We start from the raw sequence: 9,488 nt of genomic DNA, 5'->3' as shown, positions 1-9,488 counted from the left end.
GCGTGTTGGAGCACAAAAGACAACAGGGCCATCCAATGCAGCTGAGGAAGTCTCCAGGTGTAACGACTTTTCATGCCACTGGACCCAGGCTTCCAACGCCGAGAGAGTGGGACTGTCTCTGTGCATTGACTTTTCCACTTAAATCTCCTTCACGCACAAGTATCTTTGTGCATGCTCATCTATACACCATAGATGAAAATGCACAAAGACAATCGTCATCCTCGGTTACCGAGAGACTACTACTACTACTACTACTACTACTACTTACTACAATGAGTACATTAAAGAAAAAATCATAGAAACAATAAATGATTTCATTATAAAGAATAATAATAATGAGACATTTCAAAACTTACAGAATCCTACAAAGGCAGTAATCAGAGGAAAATGTATATCTTTGAATGTTTATCTTAATAAAATTGAAAAAAAAGTTAAATGAATTGGGAATGCTTTAAAAAATATAGGAAAAAGCAAACTAAAAATCCATCAGAAATACCATGTCAGAAATCTTAAAAATTAAAGATGAAATAAATAAAATTGATTGTAAGAATACTATTGAATTAATAAATAAATCCTGGAATTGATTTTATGACAAAATCAACAAAATAGAAAAAACCATTGGTTAATATGATAAAAAAGAGAAAAAACAAGTCATTAGCATTAATGATGAAAAGGATGAATATATCCTCATTGAAGATGAAATTGAAGCAATTATTAAGAGTTATTTTGTTTAATTATATGTAACCAAATTTAACAGTGTAAGTGAAATGGATGAATATTTTTCAAAATATAAACTGCCTAGACTATCAGGGGAAGTAAACTCATTAGATTTCTCTTGCTACTTTAATAACTTTGTTAATCCCCTTCAGTTTGGCATGTAAAGCCATTCATAACCTACACCCCTCTTTTCTGTCCCTTATTCTTAGTTATTATTTCTCTCCTCATACCTTGTAATTTAGTATCTCCTTCCAGTTCCTTACATAAAATATTCTATTTCCCAACTCCAGGCATTTAACTGAATATCCTCTGGCCCACATTGCTTTTCCTTTTAATGTCTTCCTCTGTCTCCCTATTTTTCTAATCTTATCTCTATCTCTGTCTTCCTTCATGTCCCAGCTAAAATTCCATCTTCTACAGAAGGCTTTCCTCATTCCATTTAGTGCTAGTGATTTCCCTCAAAGATGCTTGCTAATTTATCCTATCTATATCTTGTTTGTACAACATAATTTGCATGATATCTTCCCCATTTCCTCCATTTGGCTAGATTCCAGAACAAGGATTTTTTTTGTCTTTCTTCATAACCCTGTGCTTAGCATATATCCTGGCATAAGGCAAACACTTAATAAATAAATGCTAGTTAACTTGATAGAGAATATTATAAAATACGTATTTTGAATATAACTTTAAAAATGTGTAGCTGGGCTATATTTATTTCCATAGCATGTAACATGGAGACACATATATGGAAAAAATGTAGGAATAAACTTCTGGGAAAAGATGTTATATGTTCCTTCACTAGCAATAGCTTATTTTGTCTACTAACATAATAGGTAGAGGCCAAATCTTTAAAATGAACATACTGAAATATTCTTTTTTTTTTCTCAGCTATATCCAGTGGGCATGAACATCCTGTTTACATGAACATAGGAACAATGAACTGAATCAGAATGGGAAATATCTTCCTATTCTTACTCTTTTAATGATCTATAGGCTCAAGAACAATACTTGGGATTTTGTGCTGGTCTGTTTAGTTCTTCCTTTGCAGTCTTGTCACACATGGTAGAATTCCCCTTTTGTCTAGACTAAAATCATGGTGACATTGCAAACACAATTCTAAGCTGGATGTTGCTTATAGGCTAGCAAGGAAACCCTGAGAAGCCAAGATATTTTGGACTTGAACATATGGTGAGTTTTGAACTTGCCACTTTGTGAAATTGTGCAATGTAGGAACTGAGCTAAATTAAAAAAAAAACATTCCCCATACTTACATGATTCTTGTTGTCTCTTTTTCCTCTTCTTTCCCCATTCCTGGAGTTGACAAGTAATTCTACTGGGTTATACATTATTATCATTCAAAACCTATTTCCATATAATTCATTTTTGTAATAGAGTAATCTTAAAATCAGAACACCAAATCACATTCCGATGAAAAAGGTGATAAATCATATGTTTTCTTATGCATTTCTACTTTAAGAGTTCTTTCTACAGATATGGATAGTATTCTTTCTCATAAACTTCTCAGAATTGTCCTGGATCCTTGCATTTCTATTAGTAGCAAAGTCAAATACATTTGATTGTCCCACAGTGTTTCAGGTACTGTGTATAATGTTCTATTGGTTCTGCTTACTTCACTCCTCATCAGTTTCTGGATATCTTACCAATTATTAAAGAAATAATCTGGAGGGCAGAGCCACAATGATGGCATAGTAGCAGGGAAATCTGAAAGCTGCTCTGAATCTCCTTCCATGCCAATCATTAAAAAGCATCTCAAAAGGACAGAAATCAAAACAGGACAAGCAAAGGGCATCTCACTGAATATAGTGTGAAATGTAGGCAGAGAAAAGGAATTTCCATGTTATAAGGGAACAAAACTTCACAAGGAAAAGTTCAGGTTAACCTCCCCCTTATCCCACCTAATGAGCCCATAAAATAGAAGCGGATAGTGGAGTGCATTAAAACCAATATCTCACCATATGTTGTTTACAAGAAACACACATGAGGAAGGTAGACACACACAGGGTAAAGGTAAGAGGCTGGAGCAGAATTTATTGGGCATCAACTGAGAAAAAAAAGACAGGAATAGAAATAATAATCTCTGACAAAGCTAAAGCCAATGTAGTTCTGATTTAAAAAGATCAGGAAGATAATTACATTCTGACTAAGGGTAATATAGACAATGAAGAACTATCAGTAGTCAACATATATGTATCAAATGGTGTAGTATCCAGATTTTAAAGAAGAAACTATTGGAGATTAGGTAGGAAATATATTAGAAAACTATAATAGTGGGGTATCTCAACCTTGCCCTACCAAGTCTAGATAAATCAAACCCAAATAAATGAGGAAAAAGTAAGAAAAGTAAATGAATTTTTAGAAAAAAATAGACAATAGATATTTGGAGAAAAGTAAATATGGATAAAAAGGAATATGTCTTCTTTTCAGCAGCACATGTTACATATACAAAGATTAACCATTGTGAAAGGAAATTCTTGGTTCTCTTTGTTGTCTTTGAGATCACACTTGTGAAAAGGGAATCCTTTATTCTCTGTGCCTAGTTGGTGTTAACACTTTGGTTAACACTAACTTTGAATCAACACAAGCTTGGACTAGGTGGACGAGGTTGAAAATCACTTAGTGAATTCACACCTAATGCTAGGTGACAAGCCAGGAAGATACTTGCCTAGTTCCACCCTTTTTTCTAACTCAAACAGTCAGAAACTTGGTAATTTTGTTAAGAGTTCACACCCACCAGAAGGTACAAACTAATTCCCATAAACACTGCCCCTTGGGCATTGCTAGACAATTTGGAACCTTTGGTTGGCTCCTGTGAAGAGGGGAGGAGATAAGAAGCCAGCATAAAAGGCTCTAAATTTCTGAGTCCACAGAGAGTGGACTCTAAGCCTGCAATGATTCTGTCAGGATTGCTAAAACTCAGAATAAGTTGAAGATGACTAAGAAAGTATAAGAGATGATGAAGTGATGAAGTTGTATTGAAGGTTAGAGTAGACGGAGAAGGAGAAGTTATATTGAAGGCAAAGATGGAATGGAATAATAATAATGAGCTATAGAGAGAATGCCACTAACCTTATTTAGCTCTGCCAAGGAGAATGATCTTATAACTGGAAAGAAAAGAATAAAAATGTCTAAAAGGAAGTTGAAATTCAAGATGAATAAAAAGATAAGAGGACATTGCTGTACTACACTGCAGGATGCTTCGTTAATGAACTGTCAGACATGACTGCTAAGACTCTGACACAATGTCAGTGATCTTAGAATGATCAAGCAAAAAGTAAATGGTGCCACTGGAATGGGAAAAAATAACAAATGTGATTCTTCTTTTCAAGAAAGAGAAGAGAGTGGAGTATTAAAACCACAGACCAGTAAATTAGATTTTTATTTTTCTTAAAAATCTGAAATGTGATCTTAAAGGGTAGGTCAGTGAACATCTAGAACTTGAAATGGTAATCACAAAGATTCAGAATCCCTTTATCGAGAGTAAGTCACCCTAGGGAGCACCTAGGTGGCTTAGTGTATTAAGAGTCAGGTTTAGAAATGGGAAGTTGTGGATTCAAATATGTATTGAGACACTCCCTAGTTCTGTGTTCCTGGGCAAGTTGATTAATTCCCATTGCCTAGCCCTTACCACTTTTCTGCCTTGGAACCAATACACATTATTGAATCCAAATGGAAGGTAAGAGTTTTAAAAAATAATAGATCATGCCAGATTAACCTTATTTTCTGTAATCTGGAAGGTTCATGAATCTGGTAAATACTAAAAATGCTGTCAATATAGTTGTCTAAATTATAGTACAAGTAAGAGAATAAAAGGATCATTCATGAAATTATGAAATGGGGTAGCCTTGGCTGGTGCATTAAGTACTCACCAGGAAATAGAAAATGGAGTAGCAGTCATGCTTTAATTAAACAAGAACAAAAAAACCTTTAAGGAAGAGACACACAGTGAAAAGTGGTAGAGATCCAGAGGCATAGGGAAAGAGTATGGGATAATGAAGAAAGGCAAGTAGCATAGATAAAAATGAGCAGTCTAAAACAGGAACCTTCAACCAATACTGCAGGTTGACTGTGAGCAAGACAAACTTGCTTTGCTACCTCTTAATTCAGCAAAGCTGATAAAAGAAGGGTTTCTCCATTTTTCCTTTTTGCTCTTGAACCAAAGGGGAAGAAAAAAAGACATCTAGAATTTTTAAAGAAAATGTACCCTTAAGCTCTAGTTAGTTGTAACTGCAACTTTAATTCAGAAATTAGTAACTAGTGACCAAAATCTTTTTATGCACTGACTGTCTTATTGACCTATTCAGAAAACTGTAAAAAGCATCTTTTGTTGTTCTCATGTGATCTTTTTTTTTTGTTAGGTTCTTCCATTTCTTCATCACAACAGTCTAAACCTTGATCTATATTGCTCTGCACACACTTCACTGGCTTAAGTCACACATGCTTTTGACACAAAGGGGACTCATCTTTGCATTAAAAAGTATGGATTAATCCATTTTTAACTTTAGAAATTGTGTCCACTAAAAACTGAGTCTTCAAATACTTACATGATTTCTTTTTTTCTTAGCTTTATTCTCTTTCATTGAAAAAGAAAGTTATATAAATCAGGAGTGAAAAAAGGATGCCCACAATCATCAATAGTATTCAAAAGTGTACTAAAATACTAGTAATAATAAAAAAAGAATTTAGGTCAAAACAATATATATTGGATGTTACAAGGTATAAAATGAATAACTTTGGCTACATTGAATTAAAAGATTTCTGCATAAATAAAATCAATGAAACAATGATTGAAAGCAACAACAGACAAAATTATTTGTCAGAGGCATCATTAAAGTTTATAGAGAACTGAGTAAAATCCATAAAAATGTTAATCATTTCCCAAATGATGTGTGGTCAAAGAATATAAACAGGTATTTCTCAGATGAAGAAATTAAAACTATCTGTGTGAAGTAATTATTTAGTGTCCTTGGATCCTAGATACAATGGTGGCTGGATATAGGAATCACAGAGACAAGTGGCATGTCTTACAGTCAGAAGCCCAAAGAAGTTGTGGTATATGATTGTGTATTAAGCAATGATGTGATATTGAAATCACTTTAAAAGACTGATATATATTAATTTAAGGTCACCAAGGAATTCATTTATGTAATTCATAAATGAAACACTCAAGTCTGCTAAATTTTTTATGGTGTTTTAATTACAATCAGGATGAAGAAAGTATTAGAGGGAGAGAGGAGAGAGAGAGAGAGAGAGAGAGAGAGAGAGAGAGAGAGAGAGAGAGAGAGAGAGAGAGAGAGAGAGACAGAGAGAGAGAGAGAGAGACAGAGACAGAGAGAGACAGAGAGAGACAGAGACAGAGACAGACAGAGAGACAGACAGAGAGAGACAGACAGACAGAGAGAGAGAGAGAGAGAGAGAGAGAGAGAGAGAGAGAGAGAGAGAGAGAGAGAGAGAAGTTTAATTCAGACCCACTCTGGCTCAATCTGAGCTAAAGCGGGCTTTAAGGCCTTGGATAGCCAAGACAGAGAAAGGGTTTAGTCCTTATCACTCACTGTAAACCTTAAAATTTCTTAGACTTATGAATGTTGGAAATTTCTCCATTGGGAAATTTCATACTGGAAAAAATTTTCTACTGATAGTAAGAACTCTATTGGAATGTGAAACCCCTTGGCATGGGAGGATCCTTCTCCTCCCCACTTAAGACTACTTTAGGACAGAAACCTTTTGCTAAACAATGGAAAGGGTTTTGACCTATGCTTAAGCAAAGAACAGGAAGTTCTTTGAGTCATGATTGATTTTAGAATTGATACAATAGAGATACTTGGAATGACAGAACCAGGTCTTGGAAAATACAATCTCCACCCTACTCAGAATAAAAGGATTTAGGAAGGGCTGCAGCAAAGATCAAGATTTAATTATTTGTGAATATGACCTTCAACAGACATGTGTAAAGGGGTCAGACCTCTGGGTGGTCCTGGGTTAAGCTAGAGCCACCATTGGCACAGGGGAGACATCGACAGTGATTGGTAGATGTGAGAACTGAGGGGAGGGAACTTAGATGGTTTCCTTAAAGATAGCGGGGTCTGAGGACAGAGGGAGGAGAGTTTTTTTGCTCTGAGAGGAGGAGGTTTTGCTCTGAAGGAGGATGAGAGGAGAGAGGTCCTGGAGGGAGAGCTCCTGGAGAGGTCTTGAAGGAGGCTGTGGAAGGAGAACTCAGGAGGAGTCAGGAGGAGAAGGCTCTGGAAACATTTCTTGAAAGGAGGCTCTCTTGAAGGTGGAGCCTGAGGTTGGCATGAGAAGCCTTACCTAGAGAGATCTTGGGTGAGTGATAAAAACAACTGACTGATTTATTCATTCTTATTTCTTTCTTACTTTCTCTCTTTTTCTATTGATTAATCAGTGTATTATAAATTAAATTTCTCTATAAAACCCAGTTGGCTTGGGCATGTTCATAAATTTGGAATATATTCCCTGGCAACCATCTTATATTTATATAAACCCAAGACACAGTAGAAAACATATTTCAGAGGTCATCATTGTTATATATTTCCCTTGCTCCCAAAACATTTTAATTATCAAATCATGTTACCAATCTGAAGGAAAGCAGTCTGCAGGGCTCCTCCAACTCGAAGCACCAGCCTCAAACTGACTCTAGCCCTCATCATGGGAAGTCCCAAGAACTCAGAGGCTGTTCTCTACTTCACTTCCTGTGTCTCATATGTGCCAATGGTGACTCTAGGTTGATCTAGGACTGCCCAGAAGTCTGTCCATTTTTTGCACATGTCTGTTGAAGGCCATATTCCCAAATAATTAGATCTTGAGTTTGCTGCAGCTCTTCCTAATCTTGTTACACTGAGTAGGGTGGAGATTGTAGTTTCCAAGACCTGATTCTGTTTTTCCAAGTATCTCTATTTTTATTGATCAGGAAATAGCTAAATCCAATGTTTGAAAGAATGGTGTGAATAGGGTGGAGTAGTTTTGAAATTCAAAATCTTCCCTGAGGCCCAAGAGGAAGACTAGTCTCTCTGATGGGTCTCATAAACATACCAGCTCTGAAATGACAATAGTTAGAGATAAGGGAAAAATAGGAAAGATAGAGAGAGAGAGACAACAAAATCAATGTTTTCCTGGGTGCATTGACAAAGACCAATTAGGGGGCAGTCCCCTTTTGCAGAAGAGTGTATATTCAAAATAAATTCAATCAACCTTCAGTTCAATCAACCACACACCAAGGTTCATTCTTGATATTGATGTAATGTAGGTTTTCTGGCATCTTTCTGCAACAGTTCATTCTCTGGATTTAGGAGTTAGCAAACTTCTTCCTTGAAGATCTTTCTCAAACAAAACAAAACAAAACAAAAAAACTTTTCAAAATCTTGGATTGTTATTAAAATACAATCCTTCCTGAAGTGGATGTTAAAAAAAAACATCAAGTTCAGCTCAGGGTGCCTTGTTGAGTTATGGGGTGTATGAGTCAGTTATTAAAAGAATTCAAAAACAATAAAAACAAAACAAACAAAAAACAAAAAACAAATAAATAAAGGGAAAACATATGGAAGAAAGTTAAACTTTCAGAAGAAAGGGAAGAAAAAAAATTCAAAATCAGAATCAAAATACCAAAATCTATGTGTATAAAATGTTGAGTAAGCAAGAATAAATTCATAATAGGCTCTTGTACAGGTCCAATTTAAAGCAATTTCTATCCCACAAGTCTGTAGGACAGAATGCAGTAATATTTCACTTACCCATTTGCAGCCAAGACTACAGGAATTTGCCATAGTATAAGAAGGAAAGGAACTTGAATTGCATTTTGATAGGGAAGCATCAATCCCTGGTCTGACTTTTTTCATTCTCAGGGATATAGGGAGACAGCATGATAGTAAAATTTTGGTACTTGTATGAGTACTTCATAAAAAAGTGTACATACAAGGAAGTCCTATGACTTAATGTCAAGCTTCACAATCTCGAGTCCACATTAATATTTCCTGTGTGCTCTTTTGGCACTATTCAGGTTAAGTCTGTGCTCCTTGTTTTTATCCCATTTACTGGAATCAGACACAAACATTAAGCATAGTCCCATAATATTTTATCAATAAATGGTAGGATCCCACAGTCTAAAGCTGTTTGGGTATGTATTAATAATATAGCAAGTATTCATACTTAAACTTATATTATTGCAGAGAGAAAAAAATTAATTGTATGTACCTTTTTTACAAGAAATGAGGAAAGGGGGAAAATCAAATATTCAAAAGAAAAGCAATAATAAAAAATAAGGGAAAAAGAAGAAAAAATCAGGAATTCAATGGGTTTTTGAAAAACAGCATCCACTTGTCAATGGATAATTATCTTAAATGCATGTGATAGGATACAGTCAATCAGTCTCAACAGAAGATGCTCTCTTTACATGTGAGCAATGAATCCAAGAGTCCTCTCCAACCTTTATAGATATTGGAGTAGTTAACAATATTTGAAATGGTCCTTCCCAGGAAGGCTAAGATACTTTAGCATGCTGGAAATTCTTAATATATACCTTGTCTCCTGGGTTCAGGTAGTGAAGTGATAAGTCTAGTGGTCCGGCTTGTACTGCAGTTCCAGATTCATGGAGTTCATGCATTTTATGCTGTAATTCCTGTGTATAGGAAGCAATAGTAGTATCTCTCCCTAATAGTGATGTATATGCCGGGGAGAAAGGCTTAGCCTGTATAGGCAGATGTCCAAAAAGCATCTCAAATGGTGAGATGTGTAAGTCTCCT

This window comes from Monodelphis domestica, chromosome 1, assembly GCF_027887165.1.
Source record: "Monodelphis domestica isolate mMonDom1 chromosome 1, mMonDom1.pri, whole genome shotgun sequence".
Lineage (NCBI taxonomy): Eukaryota > Metazoa > Chordata > Mammalia > Didelphimorphia > Didelphidae > Monodelphis > Monodelphis domestica.
The sequence above is the reverse complement of the archived record's forward strand: the minus strand, read 5'-3'. Positions refer to the sequence as shown.